We start from the raw sequence: 25,728 nt of genomic DNA on the forward strand, positions 1-25,728 counted from the left end.
TGTTTGTTGCTTCTCCACCCCCCCACCCTCAAACACAGGCATGGGTTTGTGAATAGGGTACCTAGGACTGATGCTACCAGTATGTTACACAGACATGTGAATAAGTGAATGTTTGGTCAGAAACTAGTATACACACTGAGGTATGGCACATGAGTACTATACTAGGAAGTCCAATTACAACTTGCAGATCATGTGGCTTTAGATTTCCATCCCGTACACTGACATCTGTAGCCCTGGCATTGGCGAAGGATGTGCAGCATGATTGTTAGCTGACAACTGGCAGAACTCAGATGCCAAATTAATGCCAGTTGTTACCCATCTTGTAGGGTTTGGATGTGCTATGTGTGATATGACCTTTGTAGGCTGCCCTGCCATGTACTTCCTCAGGGATATTCAATGATCTCTATGATGATATGAGCTGTTACAAGTACAGTAGATGTACTGTCTGATTTACTTCTTGTGCCATTTCACACAATGCAGTTCCTAATGTAAATTGTTTGCCTTTGTCTTCACAGCTGCGAACATGACACCCATCCAGGTCCGTGAGTTCAAGAGGCGGGATATGAGGTACCAGCATATCCTGCTGGTAAAGTCGGGGTTCAGACGGATTGCCCAAAGATGCCGGAATGAACGGGCCTCCGGAGCATGGAGGGCTTTCCCACAGGGTGGCCCTACTTTGCCCACCACAGCCACCCCCAGCACAACCACCACTTCCACCCAGTTGGCACCACCCACAGCTGGGACTATTGTCCCAACGTCTACAGTTGCTCCAGGCCCCAGCAGTGGAACACCTTCAGGGCAGCCCACAGGCATTGACTCTACACGCCCACACACATCCTCCGCCGGTACCCAGACTGCCCCAGCTGCTACAGTTGACCCTGCAGATTTTCAGGCAATGGAAAGAAAAATGGACCGTGTGCTACGGAAAATCAGTCACCTGCAGCGGGATGTTCGACATATGAACAGGCGTGTGCGATCCATAAAGTGGACCCTCCGGAGGGCCAACCTCTAGACTTTTGATATGGACATGATTCCCTCCCCTCCCTCCTCTTTCCTTGTTCTTATACTTATTGGCTTAGGGGGCTTAGTGTTCGGTTAGTATAGGCTGTTAGTTAGGGTCCTGATGCTTTCTATTTTTACTTTTTAAGTGTGTGGGTGGGTGAGTGGGGTTCTATGTTGGGGTTCTTGTGTGTTTACAAAAAAAAATAAAAAATATATATATATTTTTTTAAATATCAAAAAAATATATATTTGTTTAGGATAGTCTAGTATGTGTTTAGGTTAGTATCTGTTGTCCTCCGTGTGTCCCATCTCATAAGGGGGGTGGCGGGTTGATGTTTAGAACGTTTTGTTACATGTGATAAGTAAGTTTAGGTTAGGTTAGTTAGGGACAGTTGTGGGTAATGAGTAGTTAAGGTAGATTGGGGTAGGTAAGACTTTTCCATGAGTTTCCTCTTCTGTGATTACCGTTTAATAAATATATAGTGAACCCTTTACATAATGTGTTAAATGCTTGTTGATCAGGGCCTTGGCATTAGTGTACATTGATTTTGTTCTATTACATTTGTGACCTACGCTACGAACAAATCCCAACTGAGCTGTAAGATTGGCAGCTACCCCAGAGCTACTTGCAAAGATTCCACCATTTATTGCAACCACCAATCACAGTTAATATGGATCCCAAAGTGTTTTTGTCAATAAGTATGTTTTCAAAGTCACAAACAGTGCTTCCAGATTTGGTATTGGGGGAACTGTTTTAGGTGTGACTGCAGTGTGATGTTCAAGGACACCCTTATAAGGTGAGTTGTCGTAAGCACTCTTGTAGTATCGTCTTCATGACTCACATACATCATTTGTGACACGGTTCAGCATGATTACTTATTTGGATGTAAACTCAGACACCTTAATTCATGCAGTTTTTGGAGTGTTTGCTTGGATTTGTGTGCACTGTTATATGTGTTAGTATTGCATGGTGACAACATTTTGCTGCCACTATTTGATGACTTAAATATCCCTTGGAGAAGCATTATTCTGTCCAACACAGCATGATGGTGTATGGTTTCTCACTTCATTCGATATTACCCTCAGAAATGGCAGAGTATGATGCAATCCTGGCCAGTGTGCAAATTTATCTGACTACATAATTCCAGGACAGTTGTATTGTCAGGCTATGTAATTTGACAGGAGTCACATTTCATTTATCTACTGCACAGTTGATGTGTCACATTACACAGAGACAAAGTTGGTGTGTAAGTGCTTTTTATTGAAAAGTGCTGTAGTGCTATATGTACATTGTCCATGATTGTGAGTCCATTATAGTGACATCTTCCATTGTGATCCCACACAAGTGGTAAAGGAAAATGCTTTTGACATGCTGGGGTGATGTGTCAGACAGTGCAGAGGGACAGGATTTGCCATTGATTAAGTGAGAGCCAGACAATCACTGGGCAGGATGACAAGATTAACAGTGGTTTGCAGAACAGTCATTGAGTACAGTTGTTGTAAGACTGGCATGTTACAAAGTGCCGGACCTTGGTAATAGTTGGCCATGTGGCAGAGACTAGTGCTTCCGGGTACTTTTCCGTGTGAAGGTGATCTGTTCCATGTCTTCTTCTTCTGATGTGTGTGTGGCCTCCTCTGTCCTTGGTGGTGGTGGTTGTGAAGGGGCAACACACACCTCAGTGTTAGAAGACGTGGAGTCAGACATCCCGGTCACTGCTACCTGTGAAGGTCTTAAGGGCAGTATTGCTGCAAGGAGGATCTGCTGATTGTTAAGAATAGCAGCCACATCACGATGGTAGACAGCCAGGTCAGCCCTGAGGGGGTCATGATTGCATTCGTGCATGCAGTGGAAGGTTTGGGGTGCGAGGTGTTGTGGCAACTCCCTTACTGCAGTGGTGAATTCCTTGACAGTTTCTTGTAGTCCTTGCAGGATCGATGTTAGGCCTTGCATAGATGCTGCCTGATCAGCAGATGACATCATGCACGAACGCAACCCCTCTAGGCTGGCTGCCATAGTTTGCATCCCCACCTGCACATCCTTGTCCAGCTCCCGCTGTACTCCAACTACAGTTCTCTCAAAGCTGGTGCCTGTGTCGTCTGAGTCCTCAGCTGTATTGGAGCTGGCAGGTCTTACAATTGGGGTGGAGGGTGGATCCTCTGCGATGGCTGCTTGTTCTGTGCTCCTCCTTGTGACTGAAGGTGGGGTCTGGAGGGTTCCAAGGACATCTTGGATGGTCTGCTGGGGAATGTTTGTCAGCTCGTCATCGATGTCATCAGGGTATTCCGGGACAGGCATATCCGCAGGAGATCCATTGTCCTCTGAAATGAAATGGGGTACAATTAGTGTGTGTGTTGTGGCATTTGTGATATGACATGCCTGCCTTGTGATGATTTCACATTGTGATCTTGTTTCCTGTTTATTGCTCCAGTCTTTCAGATGGGCATTCTCCCAGGCCTATGGCCCACCTGCATGTCACATGTATAGTATTAAGTTATTGGACTTGTCAGCATCATCTCCTCTAGGGTTGTTTTAGGCCAAATAGTGAATTGCCACCTTCTTGTCCTACTCAGGCCTTCGTCTAGATCCATTATCATGGTGAGACCTTTCACTGGCTGTGGGTGCTCTGATGGCACTGGCACCACACTTAACAATCTGGACCTGCCCCAGTCTTTGTTCTTTCACATCCACTTATATGTAGTTGACATGTAGCGTACCCTATGCATAGCATTGTTATGGCACGATATGGATGTTGGCATTGATAATGTGTACAGCTGATGTTAGGGAATGTGTGGTACATTGGATTGCCCTGATAGTTGTAGCAGTGTCCTATTTCCTCCTCTGACTGTGCAGGTGTATTTCAGTGACCAGTTACATGTGTCCTCCCCCTCAATTCTGTTGTCTGAGCAGTATGACATTTGGGATGTTGCATTGTGACCCAGGCAAAGGATGTACCCTGACATATGCAGCATGGGTGTGACCTTGGTGTTGTGTAGCTCCTAATGTGGATGACATTAGCTGATGTTTGCGACAACTATGGGCATTCACATTTGACAGGACTGGAGCCTTTGTCTTGTTTCAGGGGATTATTGAAGTTGTCATCCTCAACCCTCTAATTTAGGTGTGTATGATCCATGGGGATGTTACTGCCATTGGCTAGTTGATCTGCACACAGAGCGGAGGTGGTAGTGGCAATTGTTGTCACTGTTACATTCCAGTTGTCGGTATGACTAGAGGTTGTTAATTGGGCCCTAGTTATTGTAGGGGGTATAGTGGCTGATGTGTGCCAGGATGTCAGTGTGACGCTGTGCCCTTCCCTCCTGGCGTGGTTTTACCTTTGCTCCATCGTTGGCATGGCAGCAAGCCCCCAGGGGACTGTTGTTGGTGCAGTGTTATGGTGTGCCCAGCTTCTTTCTGTGCAGGCCATGCCATACCTCTTTACCCATGCCACTCCATGTATATGATGACTTCCATGCATTTTGTGGTCTGTATCCCCCCCTGCTTACAGTTGACATTAGTGCATTATAATTCCCCATGCGACTTACCGTGCATGTGTGTTGTCTCCTGGTGGTCTGCGCTGTCCTGTCCTTGAATCCCTGTGACGATCTCCTCAGGGATGACAGCTGCGACCATCTCCTCCATGTGGTCCAGGGCCTCCTGGTGTACTGGACTCCCACCTCCAGTCTGCAGTGCTGCCTTCCTGTTCCTGGCCATCTTTTCCCTGGTCCTGCGCTTGCAGTCATGCCAGCGTTTCTTGCACTCAATGACTGTTCTGCGTACTTCTGCCACACTGTTAATCTTGTCAACAGTTTGTTGCCATATTGCCTCTCTCCTACTGATTGGCAACTTTGAGGTGACAAACAGTTGGTGCTGGTGTTCCGTCACCTCTTTAACCAGAATTTCCTGCTCCTGTGCACTGAAGAGACACTTTCTTTTCTTCTTCAATCTGTCCTGGTTCTTGTGTGGGTCCTCCTGACTGGTTCCTGGTCTGTTGTCATCTTTCTGGGCTCTCCTCTGCTGAAATGGCTGTGTTCACGGGGAATTTTGACGCTAGTGCGGTGTCGTAAGTCGACCCACAGTCATTTTTGCTGCGTTAACGTCGTTTCGCTTTACGACTTGACGCTGCAGTGTGTGTAAAAAAAAATGACTTACACCTGTGGTTTGCGCCACCGTGCGTCAAAGTATAAATTTGAGGCCCGCACGGCGCACCGAAATGGCGTTAGCTGGCGGTAATATTTTTGACGCAAAACTGCACCGGCTCAGATTTGCGTGAAAAAGTATAAATATGGCCCTTTGTCCTGTATGAGTTGGAGAAACATTTGGGGGCATATTTATAAGCCCCTAGTGCCTACTTGTGCCACATTAGCGTCATTTTTGTTTACGCTAATGTGGGCCAAGGAGGCCAAAATCCTTGTGCCATATTTACAAATTGGTGCAATACATGCATTGCGCCACTTTGTAACCCTTTGCGCTACATTATGCCTATGCCTGTTAGGTGGGCCGAAAAAATGGTGTAAGGAAATCTATAGATTTCCTTGAGACATTTTTTATGGCACTTTTAACGCCTGCTCAGAGCAGTCATTAAAAGTGGGTTTCATTATTTATAATGGGCCCGTATGTTCTCTGCAGGAGTAGCACCAATATTTTGGTGCCACTCCTGCAGAGTACATCAATAGTGTCAATAAAAATTACGATATTGTCCCCTATCCTGTGTCATGGTACGGCGCACACATGGTGGCGGTAGGGGTCACTAAGGGGTGCAAGGAAAGTGGCGCTGCACTATGTGCAGCGCCACTTTTCTCAAATATGCCTCTTGGTATGGGTGTATTTGGACTAAACATTTGCACAGGTTGACTCAAATTTAAACACTATGCTGGCGGATTCACATAAAGGGGGTCATTCTGACCCCCGCCGGCGGCAGAAGCCGCCGGCCTGGCGGGAACCGCCAGAAGACCGTACCGCAGTCAAAAGACCGTGGCGGTCATTCTGACTTTCCCGCTGGGCTGGCGGGCGACCGCCAAAAGGCCGCCAGCCCGCCCAGCGGGAAAGCACCAGCAACGAGGATGCCGCGGAGTTGCTGGTGTGCGACGGGTGCAGTTGCACCCGTCACGATTTTCAGTGTCTGCCAAGCAGACTCTGAAAATCTCAATGGGGCCCTGTTAGGGGGCCCCTGCAGTGCCCATGCCAGTGGCATGGGCACTGCAGGGGCCCCCAGGGGCCCCACAACACCCGTTCCCGCCATCCTGTTTCTGGCGGTGAAAACCGCCAGAAACAGGATGGCGGGAAGGGGGTCGGAATCCCCATGGCGGCGCTGCTTGCAGCGCCGCCGTGGAGGATTCCCTGGGGCAGCGGGAAGCCGGCGGGAAACTGCCGGCTTCCCATTTCTGACCGCGGCTTTACCGCCGCGGTCAGAATGCCCCCGGAAGCACCGCCAGCCTGTTGTAAGCCGCCAGGGTCAGAATGACTGCCAAAGTGTCTGAACTGACTGGTTCATGTTAGGATTTGGTACCATCTAATTAGGACTCTGTACAGGCTGAATTGTGCTAAAGCTCTGAACTGGTGGCTTCACACTAAGAATCTGTGCCACTGAATTTGTAGGTGTATCTGAGCTAGGGTTTGTGCAACTGGAGCAACAGGCACATTAGGGATTACATTTCGTGCAGCTACACTTGTTTCCCCTTCCTCTACTGAATGGTATGGAGGCGAATGTTTCAACAATGTCTGATTTATAAATTAATCATTAGAATCACTATTACGTATCTCACTCTTTTTCTTCTCAGTACCTCTTGTCTTTTCTCTTTTTTCTAATTCTTAGGTTTAGTGCTTTCTCCTTCTTCATCCTGTCCTTAATCCTTTCTGCATCATATTCTCAAACTCGTTTTTCAGTTTCTAATGTGGTATGTGTTCCCAAATATTAAGCGCTTCAAATTGTGCAGTTCTCAGAGGCTATTTCATGTCATTCAGGACATGCCTCATGTTCTCAAGAATTCTCTTTTTAATGCTTAATTTTTTTATATTTTCAATCAAATTCAACAAATCACCATAATCTTTTCTTTTGAATCAGGAAATAACTTCAGTCCCACAATCCTCTTTTCGATGTCCTTGACCAATAGCAAATAGTCTAACACTCTCCTTGCAGCAACGTATTTGCTTTGCAATTGTCTCTCACACAATTGTTGTCACACACACCTAATGCAAAATACTGTGAGCGAAAAAAAAACAACAACCTCTCTGCTCATTTTAGGATAGGGTAACCAAACACTTCGAAGCAGTACGGAGATACACTTTCCAACTATGGCTTTCACAATTACAGAACAAATGAGGCTTGACCAGCAAACCTCTCTCAGATCCTGATACAGATCCTCCATGACTGCTCAGAATTCGCTTAATACCATTTAATAACAGTGCCCCTTCCTGCAGATAAACAATCATCCCTGTACCATTGTGAAAGGGTGCCTGCATTGACACTAGGCAGCAGTTTGTGTGCCAGTGCAGAGGAAAGTACAGGGATGCGTTGTATTTCTTTAAATACAATGCATCCCTGGTCTTACAAAATGACTCAGCCTGGCTTGCAGTGCCACGCTGTGATTTTATTGTAAATGAGGCCCCCAGTGTCTTCAACACTTGTATGTTATCCTGGGATCTTAGGCCACAACAGACTCATCAGCAACAACCGCACACATTGTTTTAGCAACAAGCGCCACAACCACATAACTGCAGAAACTCTGGAAAACACTCCACAACATCACTCTTTACCTTAATCTGAGGCCAAAAGCAATGCAAGCAGAAACCTTATTAATATTCACACATCTGTCTTTCGCAGGAAGGACACTGCAACATCATCAGTCTTCAGAATGAAACAGGACAGAGTTTGGGATGGGCAAATTTCGAGTGGGCCTATCTCATGGCAATAATCCTCCCTCTCTAACTCTATGCCTAACGTCCCCCACGTGGGGGAAGTCTGCTACCAGATTTGTTGTAGCATGTTCCTTCTTAGGATTATGCTTTGGATGAGGTTAATGAATCTTTTCACCCCTCATAGGGGTGTGGAGACAGAGGCTTATAACTTCACTGCAATCAATATAGAATGACAGCATGACCAATGTGGCCCCACAAGGAAAACTTCAGTCTGAAATAAAGTCCTAAGGCCCATATTTATACTTTTTTACCGCCGCATTTGCGCTGCTATTTGACGCAAAAGCGGTGCAAACTTCCAAAACACAATTGTATTTTAGAAGTTTGCATCACTTTTGCATCAAAAAATGATGCAAATGCGGCGCTAAAAAGGTATAAATATGGGCCTAAGTCTCAGTGAAACATAGTTGTTTCTCAAAACAAGACTATAAAGATACAGAATCATAGTAGGCTGTCCAAACATCCTAAAGTGGTTCAAATTAACTAACATAATAAGACTAAACACTGAAAAGGAGGAAACAAACTCTGTTTAATTCTATTAAACATTTAGCTGTTAAATCCTACAATTTAGTAACCTAGGCAAACGGTAACCCTAAGAGTTAGCAAATCCATATTGTTGCTGTGCTGGGTCAAGCACATACGGGCAAAAACACAAAAAGGACAAAAATAATTCAGAAAAAGGAAATATGGGATCTGGGGAAACAGGTGACTATCGAAATTTGGCAAAAAGTAAGTAATAAGAGAAGGCCTCAGCATTTTAGAAACTTGATCAAGAGTCTTCTTCTCTGGGTCAGGGGTAAAAGGTCAAAGTCTCAGCAAAGCACCTCAAAGGGACAAGGGTAGAGAGGAGTATACCTCCCAGACTCCAAGAGGTTCAGCAAGCAGTGAAGAGTGGGGAAGAACTGAACGAAGTACAACTGGGGAATTATACATTAAAGTTCATAGGGCACAATGATTCGTCCATCCATCACTTAATTTGAAGCAGAAGTTGCAATCATCAAATGGAAATGGGTCATGCGATATGGACTGCAACATCAGTGTAGATTCCCATACGCATCATGAGAAAGGATCCCATTTTAGCTCATTCGTGCAGATTGGAATAAATGTATACGTTGTGAATTAAAACAGCACATTCAATTATGTTAATAAGATACATTTAACATTCAAAATGATAAATCCAATGTTAATAAGATTTAACAGTGTTCATGTTATAGTAGATTTAAAATTAAATAACTCCGTTAACCCATTCATGTTTTAACTATGGCACAGAACTACAAACTTTGTTTTTGCATGTAACATTTTAAACCTTTTTCTTCAGAAAACCATTATCTTTTTAATGCAAACTGTTAATTAACATGATAAACTATAACTTAAACCTAACTAATTTGTTAAACATAAAGTTTTAAGGCTATACCAAATAACCTATTCTACAGCAAATGCACATTAATAAAACTCTTATTGTACCACTTTATAACTAAACTATTAAATATTTGGTTATCAAAATGCATACATTGTCATGTATAGATGATCACTGTGACGTTAGGGAGACTACTAAACTTTCAGCCACATCAGTCATGATATATTTTAATGTTAAATGCAAACTGCTTAAATTCCCACATGTGCTAGTGCACTGTATGAGTACACTAATTAAAGAAATACATAATAAGATAACTTTGATAATTTGTTGCCTTTTTGAACACTAAACTGGTTTTCCAATGTAATTTTTTTTGTGGCAAACAGCTCCCGCGTTACAGTGTTGCCTATTTTTGAGTCCTTCATAAAGACTGAACAGATGCCAAGCTTTGCATTATCTTCTTGATGATATGGTACTAGAATACTGTCGACTAAACATTGTTTGTCAAAGATATTGTGTACTAAATATTGTTTACAAATATATATTCCCCCTGTGAATATTTCTGTTAGATTATTTTCTTTTTCAATTACATTCTAGCAAATCTAGTGTGCGTTCTGTGTTACTCTCAACTCATACCTAAATGCCTCCAAACCACTTAAATTAATCCCTGGGAATGGGCAGAAACATTCGCCCATTACTCATCAAGGGTTACATACCCAAAGCAATGGCCTCACTCTGACTTTCGGTGTACACTATTTCAGTTTCATTAAGTATTAATTCAGTTTACACAATACCATCAGTGTCTTCCTTGGTTGCTACACAATTCTTGGGTGCTGTTATTTTAAGGAATTTCTAAGTGTTTTTTTTAGTTCCTTCTTTTTTTTTCACTTTCCACTCATTCCTATGGTAGTTCTACTTTCATTGCATATCTTTCCTACGTAGAATTTTCTGGATTGTCCCTGAACCATGAAAATAGATGGCCGTAACACCCCAAAGTGTCCTCACTATAGGGCCACAATAATCTGCACTTACCACCCACTTTGCCTTTCCACAATCTTACACTCTTCAGCCTTTATATCTTCTACATTGGGGTAAGCTACAGATCTCCTAAAATTTCCATTCTAACACAGGAACTACAGTTTCACCAGCCTCCAAGATGGCCAGCTTCTGTGGTTTCTTTCTCACCACCTCTCCCTTCTTCAAGCTTGGCCAAGCAGGATCATCTATCACTTTGCTGGTACAGCACCGATCGAAGGAGGAGGTTAACCTTATGGTTGACGCCCGGGAGGGATTTTCTTTTTTTAACCCCAAGAGACGCGGAAGAACTTCCACATCTCCCACCGCCCACCCATCTGTCACATCAGCGTGCAGCGAGGCGCACTGATGTCACATTTTTCCCCAGCGGAGGATCAGAGGAGCAGTTGAGCATTCTGTCCCCATTCTGGTGGGGAAAAAAATGCCGAAGTGGCCTCACCAGAAGCCAGGAAGGCATCGGTGGAAAGGGAAGAGTCTCCCTTTTCCATCAATGCCTTCTTTGCACTGTTTCCTGGCCATGGAGCACAGCGCAGGAAACGGCCCTAGGCACCAGGGATCTTGTTTGGGGGGGTTGGATCCCATGTAAGGGGCATAATTTTACAAATAAATAATGCTGGGGTTCTCTTGGGGGGCGATCGTGCCCCCCAGGAACTAAAATTGTTGTTGTTTTTTTTTTGTATAAATAAAAAAAAAAGAAATGGCGGGTTCAGCCCACTTTACATGGCCCACTCCTAGTGGAGCAATTTACAGTTAAAAAACAAATTGTTTCCCCTGGGAGGGGGTCGATCGCCCCCCGCCCCCCAGGGATATTTAAAAAAAAATGAAAATGTGGGGGTCATATTTTTTTTATACATGTTTACAAAAAAGTGACGTAGAGAGAGAAGATATATATATATATATAAATTTATGTATATATATATATATAGCAAGAGACAGAGAAATATCTCTCTCTCTCTCTCTCTCTATATATATATATATATATATATATATATATATATATATAGATAGATATATATATATATATATATATAGAGATATATATATATATATATATATATATATATATATATATATATATATATATGTCACTTTTTTTACATGTATTGTTTTCCAGGAGCCATAATCGGCCAGGGAAACCACACATATATAAAAGTGATAAATATATATATTTTTTTAGAGATAGATTATCTCTATTTAGAAATAGATCTGTCTTTTTTCTACTGGCAGTTCTGATGCCATAAAGTAGCGCAGATGGTTTATATGCCTGCTGCAAAGGATAGATATGTATTTAGCTGAGTGGATTAGTAAAACCAGGCATTACCTGTGCTTTAAAACAAGTGAAATGTATGGGCGAGGTGGGCTATGGAGAGATAAGGCTGCTGGGTGGTACTAAGGGAATTAGAGGAGGATGTCATGGGAGGGGAGCACCAAAAATGACTGTTGCCCTAGGTGCCACCAGTGCTAAAGGCTGTGATGATGGGTGTGTGGTAAGGTGAAGTAAAGTGTTTCTTTTTTAGTTTTTTTCAGTCTCTTCAGAGAATCTGCTGATTCAGAGACGAAGCAAATGTAAGGTAACTTTACATTTACTGTTGCACACATCACACACACACACCCACAAGCAATTTTGTGACTCTATCTGTCTTCTACGTAGGCTAGTGCTTTCGAGAAACAGTTTAGCCAGTAGCAGAGATGGCGTCTCGTCGGAAGACTGCTGCTGAAGCCGTAACTAGGATTATGGTGGACAGGCCTGATTGAGGATCAGAGACTGAGACAGCAGATACTGAGACAACATCTGAAGGAGAGGACAATGGGGCAGGATCTGGAAGTGATTTTTCAGTCTGCAGAGTCCCATCTGACGACACCTCTTCCAGTGATTCTGTGGGAGGCGATGGGGTCAGTCGTGCTGTCCCTTTGCAAGCACAGTCTCTGCAACAGGATAACAGCGGGTTAGCCCAGCCCCACAGAGCAGGTGCATGCGGCGGCAAGCACAGAGAGAGTGCTCTTTTGGCAGCCCTCCAATTTAGTTCATCCATGAATTCCACCTTTTACTAGTGACTCTGGATGTAAAGTCGACACAGCCAACTTTTGCCAGTCGACTACATCCATCTATTTTTGGATGTTGACTTCCTTCAGCAAATTGTGCAGCAAACATATTTGCATGCAGAACAATTTCTGAGAGAGCAGAGAGGCACTCTAGCGCCCCATTCTAGGGCACACCAGTGGACTCATACTTCGCTGGTGGAGTTGAGGATATTTTTGGACCTTACGCTCAAAACAGGGTTAGTGCGGAAACCCACCTTGCAGGCCTACTCGATGACTCAAACAGTTTGGGTAACCCCCATATTTGCACCGTACATGAGCAGAGATCAGTTTTTGCTATTGCAGCAAATGCTGCATTTCAATTACAGTTCTGCTGCATTGCCCCAATATCATCCAGACCATGACAGGTTATTTAAAATTCAGCCTGTCGTGGACCATTTGTCTACCAGGTTTTCAGAGATCTATATTCCTGGAAAGATTATGGTAGTCGATGAGTCCTTGATCCTGCACAACGGACGGCTGCTGTTCAGACAGTGCATTGTGAGCAAAAGAGCTTGCTATGGCATCAATCTGTACATGCTGTGTGAGAGCTCTTCTGGCTATGTGTACAGCTTGAGAGTGTAGACAGAGAAGGACTCCACCCTAAACCCTGTAGGTTGCCCTCTCATGTTAGGGGTCACTCCTTCACAAAGGTTATAACCTTTATGTGGACAATTCCTATACAGGAGTAGAGCTGTTCAGTGAGCTCTACAAAACTGGCTCTGTGGCCTGCGGTACAGTTCGTTGTAACCACAAATGATTCCCGCAAGAGTACTGTGTTGCACTCCAAGGAACTGCTCGTAGTCAAGTTCTCAGATAGGCATGATGTATATGTGCTCACTACAATTCATGATAAGAGCACTTCCCCATCACGGTTTGGGGTCAGATGGCCAAAGTCCACAATCCCACCTGTATGCTTGATTACAATAAGTACATTGACGAAGTGGACAAGAACAACCAGGTTCTTCAACAATACAATGTGTGTTGTAAAACTTGCACTTGGTACAAGAAACTGTTTAGCCACCTGATCCAGATGGCAACATACAATGCGTAAGTTGTTTATCGTCAGACAATCACAGGAAGACTCATGACTTTCCTTGACTTCCAATTGTCTGCAATTGAAAGCCTCACTTCTGATACAGAAGCAGCAGCCTCCACCTCATATGTTCTGGAGGATGTGGCAAGGCTGCAGAAGCAACACTTTGCTGATCGCATTCCTAAAACACCCAAAAAGGATCATTTGTGTCTTCTCTGTAAAGTGTGCTCGAAGCATGGAAAGTGGCAGGAGATTCTGCATTACTGTCCCCAGTACCCATCTCAGCCAGGCCTCTGTGTCCCTACTTGTATTCTGTTGTAGCAACTAAAGCAAAGTTCTGGGAAAAAGTCTGAGGTGAAGCTGCTGTTGGGTAAACCTTTCAGTGGCTGTTCATGGATACCGAACGCTCATGGGTCACTGCTTCGTTAGGCAAGCAGCCACAGAATTTTACTACATCTACTTCAGGAAATCATGGACTTCCTTATGGCCTGCTCAGCACCAATACCCACCAACAGAACGTGGTAGGTGTTCTGTTCGATTAACGTGCATTATAGTCCCCTCACTGCACATACCAGTGGACAGAACATATGCCACATTGTCACGGAGTACCCTGTGTGGCAAAATGTTAAAGACATGACTGAAATTTAAAGTGCTAGTTAGGTACCTTATGTATGCTACACAAGGACCACCATGATTGCCAACGAGAACCAGAGTAAGTGTAATAAGTCAAACAAATGTCCTGCCTGACATATTCACCAACATTTCTACTTATTTGAAAATGTGCAAACTCAATTTGTAGCTTCACTTTCAAAGCAAAATTAGAAGTGTTGATGAATAAGTCCCTCAGGATTTTTGTTTGACTTTTTACTTTAGAGACCTTTGGATGCCTTCACCAGCATGTCTGCTGTAGTTTCAACAGTAGATATGCTCACTCAGTTCAAGGAATAGCCTCCCAAGGCATACTCAGACACCCCCAACTTGCATCCACAATCTAGGAGTTGGATTTAGCACAGTGAGTGCACTAAAGGCGCATGAAAGACATGTCATTAGTAAAGGTTCCTTACGCATGCCTTCGGTAATGTTCAGGAAGAAGGAGGTGGTTACTTGACAGGTGGTAAACTGTAGTCAAACTTATTCTGTCCTGTGGCAAAGGAATGGGATGGGCCCTTGTCTGGTAATGGTACGTTGATGTGAGTGCAATGATTGGTTGGATTGGGCTCATGGCCGGTGGTATGAAAGTGTTGTTTCTTGTGCGTGAATGGCATGTGAATTGACGATAAAGCGGTTGGTGCCTTGAAGTGGCTTTATGGCCAACCTTCAGAAGGCTTTGTTTCAATATTCAGGTACTTTGATAAGTATTCATGCTTTGAAACCATAATTTCTGGAGGTGCAATAACCAACCAGTGTGAGTGGTGGATTAACTTTAACATACTAGTAACAGGGAGTCCAAGGGTGCAGGACTTCTGTGGCTCTCACCAGTTTTCCTTCACCCAGAATCCCCTTGAAATCACAAACTTTGCTTAAAAAACACATTTGCCTTCCACTTCAGTGAGGAAAAGTCCTGGAATCTGCAGGCAGCCACAAATTTTCTACCACTCAGCGTTCCACTAACACTCCAGAGAAAAACTTTGCCTCACTTGTGTCTGTGGGGAAGGTCCCAAAATGGGTTGTGGAGACATCAAAATTCCCTACCACCAAAACATCCTGGTTTTGTAAGACAGTCACTTGTGTATTTGACCCTGGTCTCGGCTGCCATATAGGGAAACCTATCAAATCCAGACATTTCTGAAAACGAGTCACCTGGGTCAGTCCACAGAAGTGTGGCGTGTTTGGATTTCAGAACGTTTTCTTACCCAGAATATCCTGCAAAAGTGAAACGTTGATTAAAAACACAATTTTTCCTTGCTTTTTCATCACATAAACCACAGGAATGCACAGGGATCCAGAAAATTCCTACCACACGGTGTTTCCCCACTTGTCATGATAAAACACAACCCCACTTTTGTGCCTGCACCGAGTGCCTGGTCATGAAGTACCATTCTTATAGGGAGACTTGGGGGAATGCTGTGTGGAAGGAAGTTTGTGGTTCCACTCAGCACCGAAATGTGAGGAAAAATGTAAGCCAAATTTTGAGGTTTGCAAAGGGTTCTGAGTAACAGAACCCAGTGAGAGTCCCACAAGTCACCCTTTCCTGGATTTCCCTATATTTTAACAAATGAATTGCTGTATACCCGGTATACAATGAAAACCCATTGCAAGGTACAGCTCATTTACTGGCTCTAAGTAGCTTGAGTTCTTGATGAACCTACAAGACCTATACATCTCCACAACGAGGAGGGTCCAGCAAACATAATGAAATATTGCTTTCAAAAATCTATCATAGCTGGAAAAATTTACAGAAGAAAACGTAGTCAGAAAAGGCTGTTTTTTTCAACTTCATTTCAATATTTTTTTCAACTGTTACTTTCTGTAGGCAAATCTTGAAGGATCTACATAAATGATCTCTTGCTGAATTCCGAAGTTTGTCTACTTTTTTTTAAATGTTTAGCTGTCCGGGATCCACCATTGTTTTCACACCCATTTCTGTCACTAACTGGAAGGAGGCTGAAAGCATAAAATATAGTAAAAACGGCCTATGTTCCAGTAAAATGCCAAAACTGTGTTGACAATTTTTGTTTTCTGATTCAAGTCTGGCTGTTCCTGAAAGCTGGGAAGATGGTGATTTTATCACCACAATGCCATTTGCAGGGGAAAAAATAGATGCTTACTTCTGCAGTACTGTCTTCCCATTTTCCCCAAAAGACAAATTTTATCTGTATTTTGGCTAATTTCTTAGTCTTCTCAAGGGGAACCCACAAACTTTGGGTACCTTTACAATCCCCAGAATGTTGAGAAAAATGGCGCAAATTTGGCATGGATAGCTTATGTGCACAAAATTTATGGAGCCTAAGCATGAATGACCCCAAATAGCCAAAAAAAGGCTCAGCGCTTGGGGAGGACTGGGGGGGTATGGGGGGGGGAGGCCTAGCTGCTAAGAGGTAAAGGCGCAGTTCTGACTTCCATCACCCAAATATCCCTTCTATTTCACTCGTGCTGGGGGTGAACATAAGTTTCCCTGCTTGGTCGAGGTCTGCATTCCAAGAGAATTATGATATTGCTGTTTGCTAAAAGTTCACCGGAAAAAAACAGCAAATTCCCTTGGAGATTTAAGACTCCCACCCATTTCTATTTCGTTTTGTCACAAATTCTATTTCAAGTGTCTACATTGGTTTTTAAAGATGGGAATTAACCAAGTCCAACTATTTTAAAACTCTTTTCACAAAGTTTATTCTTTTCTCCCTTGTGTACTCAACATACTTTTTTTCCAGACAGAAGCAGCACATTTCGGGAAGCACACTATCTCTGTAAATTTAAAAAGCCTATTTTAATTACCTTAGCTTTCTTTGGATCTTTCGCTAAATTTACGATGCGAAATGTTTTTAATTTCTGAAGTCGTTTTTGTGAACATTTGTGCAAGTGTGCATAGACGCCAAAGGGAGATTTTTGGTGGTTGTGTTAGGTTCCAGTTTTGACAGTGCAACTGTCAAACAGACCTGTTGCTGTAAATATTCATAGAGTGGGTGTTGCGTCCACCCCTTTCAGCCGTTGCTTTACCTCGAACAGCCTCTTTCAGGCCATTAATTTGAGATTTTGAGAATCGCATAGTGGCTCTTCACTGTGGATTATTAACCTTTCACCTAAAGCTATGGGCTGTTTGGGTGCGTCCGCATCACACAGACCTCGCACTGGTGCAAATCAGAGGGCACAGCTATTTGCTCCATTTTATCTGGTTGAGGGTTGTGGGATCCGTTTTTATTACAGTCCATATTACAGAACAATGTGCAAGAGGAAACCTATTGTAAGAACTATATTTTACGGAAGTATTGCTTATAAATTCTAAACGTCGGTGTATTTTTTCATGTTTTGTGTAACCAAGGCAATATATAGTGTATAATCAATGTATGCGACGTCTGCCCGGATGCATGTACCATCTCTTTCATTTCCTGTAACACAAGTATCAACATTGTGCAAATTATGTTGTGCTGTTTCTTGCAAGGGTGCAACATTTCTATAATATGACCCCACTGATTGCATCATGAATAGGCGCGTAGGTGAAAGCAGAGATGTGTGTCTATTGTTAAGATGTTGCAATGTCTAAAGCGACTGCATTTTACTCCGAAAATCCCTGAGTTCATCCATGAACTTCGGACTGCACATCTCTTGGGTACGGCAGTGGTTGCTTCTTCCTGTTTCCTAGCTGTGGTGTTTGCGCATCATTTCTAACTTGTAGAAATTCCGAGTTAGGGGCCATATGTACCAACACATTTTCCCATTGACACAGAATGTGAAAAACACTTTGCTACATCTGGCCCTAAGGGTATAGATTTTAGACATTAGAATATTTTAGCAATATGTGGTAAGCTTTTGGTCCGCGCCAGCGCACAAACCCATTGTATATCCCCACATCAACTAACTCAGGGACATAGAGCGATAGTGCAAATACAAGAGACCATGGCCCTGATTTATACTTTTTTTTTGCGTTGCATTAGCGTCATGGTTTGACGCAAAAGCGGAGCAAACTTCCAAAATACAATTGTATTTTGTACGTTTGTGCCGCTTTTGCATCAAAAAATGACGCTAATGCGGCGCAATAAAAGTATAAATCAGGGCCCATATTTTTTATTTTAAAAATGGCTGCTATCCTGTCCCTTGTCACTGTGTGAACTTGTGCACAAGATCCTGATACGTCCCAGGGAACACTATTATAAGTGCATTCTGCCCTCGTTCACTGTCACACTAGAAGGTCATCAGCCAATTTTCAACTGGATCAAAGCGGCTGTAGCGCACACACACATACACACACTTGAGCCCATATTTATTCTTTTTTAGCGCTGCATTTGCGCCGCTTTTGGACGCAAAAGTGGCGCAAACTTACAAAATAAGGCCCATATTTAAACTTTTTTAGTGCCGCATTTTGGGTAAATTTTTTACGTAAAAGCGGCGCAAACTTGCAAAATACAATTGTATTTTGTAAGTTTGCGCCGTTTTTGCTTAAAAACGCAGCACAAATGCAGCACTACAAAAGAATAAATATGGGCCTAAAATTGTTTTTTGTAGGTTTGCACCGTTTTTTGCATAAAAAAATTACGCAAATGCAGCGCTAAAAAAGTATAAAGACGGGCCTTGGTGACTGTACGAGTTGGTGCTTGACCTGCAGACAGCACAGATTGGAAGCACAGATCAACCTTTGCATCGAGTCACCACATTAGTGTAATGGCAGTAGATAGTTGTTTTTTGTTTTAAATGATAAGTGTTCCTTTTTGCACCTCAGCTATGGCTCAGAAGGGAATCAGGCCCTGGTCTCTGATGTGCTAGCATGAGTAAATTAATTTGGGGCAGATTTAAGTGAGTGGTACTGCACCCAGTGCAGCGCCAATTTGCATGCGCCACCTACCGCCCCCCCTACCGCCACCATGTGTGAGCTGTATTTAAAATACGGCGCACCATGGCGCAGGGTAGGTGGCAATAGTGTAATATTTTTTATGCTATTGATGTACTCTGCAGGAGTAGTGTAAAAATGTTGGCACTACTCCAGCAGTGTACAGAGGGGCCCAATATAAGTAATGGTATGCCCCCTTTTAACACCTGCTGAGTAGGCATTAAAAGTGCCCAAAAAAATGGTGCAAAGAAATCTCTAAAAAAAATTCAGCCCCCCTAACGTGGTAACGCCCCGTTGCATACATTATGCCTAGTGCAGGCATAATGTGGCACAGGGAGTTTCAAAATATGGCGTGGGAAAATGATACTGTAGTGCTGCTTTAGCATTAAAAAAATGACAGTATGACGGCGCTAAGGTGGCACTAGGGATTCTTAAATATACCCCTTAGTTTATGTGGGAGTTATGGTTTCTGCACTCCCAAAAAGTTGTCTTGAGGGGGAGCTGGCTAGCAAATGGATGCTGGCAGCCATCTTTTAGTAAGGCTGTCTGCCCCAACAAAGGAGAGTGAGACACCTCTGAAAAAGGATTGAGACATTTAGATATCTGAAGTGTGGCTTATTCATTTATTTATTTTATTTAGGATTTTTCTTAAACACTCCTAACCACTACAGTTATTGACCTCAGATCACTAAGGTGGATACTAGTGGGCGAGAGGCAGGAGACAATGTATAGTAATGGGTTTTCCACTCCATTTACTAAAATGTTGTCAGAGAGTCCCACTAGAGAGGTGACACTAATGATGAAGCCTTAGATAAGTAGAAGTCCGTAATCCTGTTGAGAAGGTTGATCAAGTTGTAGGTATCTGAGTGGTAGGGCTTGTATATATCTGCTAATCACTACTTCTAGGGCAATGGGATTACCTGAATGCCATAGTGAAAGAGTGCATTGTAAAGGATTTCCTGAATTTGATGTAGTCATTGTCAATTCTTAAGGAGGTGGGTAAAGAGGTTCATAGGGAGGAGTCCTGCTGAGAAGTGGACAGCCACTAGATCTTGTGTTTCTGAATCAATAGGGAGGACATCAGGCCTCGGTTCGCTGACCTGAGGTTTCGAGTCAGTTTGTATAGAACTAATAGACTGGCCCATATTTATACTTTTTTTGCGCCGCATTTGCGCCGCTTTTTAATGCAAAAGCGGCGCAAACTTACAAAATACAGGCCCATATTTATACTTTTTGACGCAAAACTGCGCTAACGCAGTTTTGCGTCAAAAAAATTTGCGCCGGCTAACGCCATTCTGAAGCACCATGCGGGCGCTGTATTTATTGAATGACGTTAGCCGGCGTTAGCCGCCGGCGCCGTCTGGTGTGCGTTAAAAAAAACGACGTACACCAGGCAGCGCCGGCGTAGGGGGATATGGGGCTTTTGCGTCAAGAAATGGGGCAAGTCAGGTTGAGGCAATTTTTTCGCCTCAACCCGATTTGCGCCATTTTTTTTTCACTCCCAACCGCCATAGAAATGACTCCTGTCTTAGCAAAGACAGGAGTCATGCCCCCTTGCCCAATGGCCATGCCCAGGGGACTTCTGGTCATTGGGCATAGTGGCATGTAGGGGGGCCCAAATCAGGCCCCCCTATGCCACAATTTTTTTTAAAAAAAAACACTTACCTGAACTTACCTTAATGTCCCTGGGATGGGTCCCTCCAGCCTTGGGTGTCCTCCTGGGGTGGCCAAGGGTGACAGGGGGTGTCCCTGGGGGCATGGGAGGGCACCTCTGGGCTCCTTCAGAGCCCACAGGTCCCTTAACGCCTGCCTTTTGCAGGCGCTAAAAAACGGCGCAAAAGCGGGCGTACGTAATTTTTTTTGACCCGCCCACTCCTGGGCGTGATTTTTGCCCGGGAGTATAAATCCGACGCACATGCCTCGGAGTCGATTTTTTAGACGGGAACGCCTACCTTGCATATAATTAACGCAAAGTAGGTGTCCACGCTAAAAAATGACGCTAACTCCATGGACTTTGGCGCTAGACGCGTCTAATGCCAAAGTATAAATATGGAGTTAGTTTTGCGTTGAAATTGCGTAAAAAAAACCGACGCAATTCCGGCGCAAACGGAGTATAAATATGCCCCACAATTGTATTTTGTAAGTTTGCGCCCCTTTTGCGTCAAAAAACGACACAAATGCGGCGCTAAAAAAGTATAAATATTGGTCTTAGAGTTTGCCTGCCAGTCTATTGATCCACCAGTACAGCAGAGGGATTACTGTGCTGCTTTTGCCGAAGAATGACCACCAAATTTACAGATCTGTGCCAGCAAAGCTGCTGCGATAGTGGCTCCTTTGAAAGTAATGAAAGTTTGCAGAGCAGTTGCCTGGTTTAATGCGTTTGCCAGGTTTTGTTCTTAAAAGACAAACTAAAGTTCGATCTTCTCTTTAAAAAACAAAAAGTAAATTTCCTGACATGCTGAGCGTTTTTTCACACCATTTGGAGGGGGGCATTCTTTTGGTTTCCCGTGTGGGGTTACCAGGCTATCCCTGGTGGTCAGGATTATGAAAAATATAGTTTGGACCATCTGACCTAAATAAGGTGGACAGTCTGAAGTACTTTACTGACAACCCAATGTCAGTTGAGCTGTTGGTCAAAGGTTTCAGCCAGCAAGCCAGGGAAGGCTTCACCAATGGAAACATAACAGTTCACCAGACTCTAAATAGAGGGAGTGAACCACGAGTTTCTGGTGTAGTCTGGTACATCCGACTCTAAATAACGTCCCTGATCTGTGCCCCGCAGCCCTGGGTTGCAAGGACAAAGAAATGGCCTCCATAATTAATTAGATTTAGTTCTAAAACAAAAGCATTCCATCCCTGAATCGTTTTCACACCATGGCACCCCCTAAGCACCCATGCTTCACAGAAAGGGAGTTAAGAACAATGGTGGATGAGATACTCAGTGTCAAGCCACAACTTTTTGCTGCACAGGTCCAGCAACACCCATCGCCAGGAAGACAGAGTTATGGCAGACAAAAGTGAACAACGTCAATGCAGTGGTAAACCATCCACGCACAAGGGACGACATCCGCAAGAGATGGTCATGACCTGCACGGGAAGGTGAGGTCCATGGCATCGAGGCACAGCACTGCGGTCCAGAAAACTGGGGGAAGACCCCCACCAACACCCCGAGTACACTGGCTGGGAGGAAAAGGTACTGGCCATCCTGCACCCTGAGGGCTTCACTGGACTCACTGGAGGAATGGACTCGGGTAAGTCATCTACAATTACCCAATATCCACCATACCTGTAATACATGCACCACCTCACCCCTCCAACTGCCACCAGGACCACACCCCACCCTGGCCACAATCACTACATCCAGTCACCTTGAATGTCCACTAACTCACTATCAGGGCCACATCCCTTCCCCTCTGCACAGCCACCCACCCCTGCAAGGTATCATATAGGCACCACACCACCCACAATGCACCTCCACATCCCATGCTAAATGCAATATCAACCTCACAAAAGGACCCTGCATGACCCAACAGTGTAAAACCTGCACAAAATAGGCCTGCCCTGTGCACCCCATCCGATTTTGTAAATGTAACATACATGTCCATTCATCCCCACAGGCACCACCACCCATGCCACCCTGACGGAAAGGCCAAGGAGTGCCAGTGCCCCACATGGAGACAGAGGCACCACTCAGTACACTGGAGAGGGAACTCTGGACAGTGAGGAATACCCTGGCCCATCATACAGTCCCCATCCATCCAGCAGCCCCACCCAGGTCACCACTGACACCCCTACCACCCAGCCACCAACCTCAGCACATGGCAAACAACCCAACACCAGTGTATCCAGGCCACAGACTGGTGGAACACAAGTACAGAGGCCACAGTCTCCACCTACCAACAGGCAGGAAGGCGATGGCCCCAGTACAAGTGGTACCGCCAGACCTGTGCAAGGGACACAGGCACAGGGGGCTAGGGCCAGTGGGAGGGTATAGGTGGCCCAGTGGGGAGGCCAAAGGATGGTTGCTGCAGCCCAGGATGTGATTACTGATCACTGAGGTCCTCGGAGCATACCACCATACCCAGGACAGGATTGGCCAGATCGTGGCCACCCTGGAGCAGAATCAAAGGCTGCAGATAGCACACCACCAAGAGGCCATGGAACAGTGGAAGCAGCTCAATGCCACCATGGCCACTATTGCAGGGGTGCTGCTGCACCACTTCCCAACCCAGCCTGAGACCCCCACAAACCAGGAAGCCCCTACCACAGACCACGATACAAACCAGCCATCAACATCAGCAGCAGCAACTGGACTGGTGCCACTGTCTAACAGACACTAAAACGGTCCCTCAGACCCAGACACTGGAACACCTGCCAAGACCAAGACACCGTCAAAGAAGTGACTCTGACACAAACTGTCTCCCAAGTGTGCCGCTGAACCACCATCCTCACCTGCCAATATCAAGTCAACAACTAGTAAAGTACAGATGGACAAATAACCACTGCCAACAATCGCTGAGACCATGTAGCCAGTATGGACACCCACCATCAGCTCACTTCCATCACTGTAAAGAGCACCAGTGCATCCCTGACACCTATTAAAACACATGTACACTAATTTCAATGTCCCCTGTCATTATGTTGAATCAAATCGAAGTGTGAATGCATTTGACAGTTACATTCAATAAACAGACCTTTATTGTAGGAATTGCACCCCAAACACAACATGGTGTGGAGTAAACAGAAATGTCTAACTAGTTGTTTATCATGTCACATGGCATTTCAAATTCATGTTACAGTGTAAATGGCTACAGACCCACCAGTCCCATAGAGAATAAGTCAAACTGACAGTATGCAGTACAGACAACATCATCAGTGAACACTAGCTCATAGTCACTGGAAGTGTAGTTGGATCAGTTGGTTCCTGGAGTGTACACCTTCCCCCTCTTCAGCATCACCATCACTCTCATTACCTCTCAGAGGAAGCTGGTCTGGATATACAGCAACCTCCTCCTCCAAGAAGGGGATAGATTTCCTCACAGCCACATTGTGCAGTATGCAGCAGGCCACCACTATTCTACACACCTTCTCAGGGCCATAGCACAGGAAACCCCCAGAGATATGGAGGCAACGGAATCTAGCCTTCTGGAGACCTGTAGTGCGCTCAATCACTCTCCTAGTACGTCCATGGGCCTCACTGTAATTCCTCTCAGCATCTGTTCTAGATTCCTCACTGGTGTCAGGAGCCAACGCATATTGGGGAGGCAAGAACCACCTGCAAAAGTGGGCAAAACATGACTGCAACTAACTACCCTCAGTTGCAGACAACCTGGCAGTCAGATATGTTCAGAAAAAGTGTCAGACACACTCACCTATGATCCATCATCTGTCCCCTTGTAGTTGTTCCATCATGTGTGGCACACTGCTGTTCCTCAGCACAAATTAATCATGGACTGATCCATGGAACATGGCATTCACATGTGAGATGTATTGGTCTGCAGTACACACCAATTGAATGTTCATGGAGTGGAATTTCTTCCTGTTTCTGTACACCTGTTTTCTTACTCTTGGGGGGTGAGAGCTATGTGGGTGCCTTTGATGGCACCTATCACATGGGGAATGTTGGCAAATACATAAAAGTCAGACTTGATGGCAGATAGTTCAGCACTTTGGGGAAACCTCACATATGACTGCAGGTGTTGTACAAATGCATCCAGGACCCTAGACAGGATAAGGCAAAACACTGGCTGTGAAAACACTGCACCCATGCCCACTGTCACCTGAAATGAGCCTGTGGCCAGGAAATGGAATACAGCGAGCACTTGCACTTCAGTAGGGATGGCATGCTGATTCCGATTAGCCAGTCTCAGTACTGGATCCAGTAATGCACAAAGTTCATGAATAGTAGCACGAGTGAGTCTGTAATTGATAATGATGTGATGTTCGACCATGGTCACCAAATCAACAAGAAGTCTGTACACAGATGGGGCCCTCCCTCGCCACATGGGTCTGTACCTAGGAGGAGTGGAGAACACATGTGAGGGACACATGCTGTGTATTCAACACTGCTGTCAAACATTCAGGTGACACATAAGCAATGTAGGATGTTAAACGTGAGTGACATGTCCTAACTGATACATCTGTACGGTTGTGGTGAGTAAATTATCTTTTGGGCATGCTTTGAAGGCTGAGGTCCATAGGGTCTGCATGAGGCCCATGACCAAATAATGACTGTGTAGTAGTTCGCAAAATGTCAGCTGCCTGTCATCCAGATATGTAGCAGTTGAAGTGACCTCATACCGCTAGCGGTTGCCGTAATGGCGTAAGGCGGTGTTCACAGCCGTGCACCCATTCATTGGTTAACATGGTTGTCAATGGGGAATATGGGCCTATCATGATCGCTGCCGGTGGTGATGGTGCACACCGCTGCGGAGCGTATGCCATTTCGTCACTCCAGGTTCACTTTACTCTCGGATTCCGTGCATGCAAGTACTCCACTGAGTGTGCTAATGTGTCCTGACTCTGGTCCTGGAAATGGCACCAGTCACAGGGGAAAGGGCCCCGGCCTTCACCACTGAAGAGCTGGAGAAGCTGGTGGATGGGGTCCTACCCCTGTATGCCAAGTTATATGGTCAACCAGAGGTGCAGGTGTGTAGGCGGATGGGGTGAATGGATGTGTGTGATGGTGGTGGATGGCTGTATGCATGTGTGCACGATTTGTAACTGCACAGCCGTTTAATGCATGACATTCAGCACAAGTGAGGTGCGGAATGCTGTTTTAAGTGTCTGTCCCTTAGGGGACGTATGGCCAGCGGTATAAAATGTGCTTT

Source organism: Pleurodeles waltl, chromosome 6 (genome assembly GCF_031143425.1).
Source record: "Pleurodeles waltl isolate 20211129_DDA chromosome 6, aPleWal1.hap1.20221129, whole genome shotgun sequence".
NCBI classification, from domain to species: Eukaryota; Metazoa; Chordata; class Amphibia; order Caudata; family Salamandridae; genus Pleurodeles; species Pleurodeles waltl.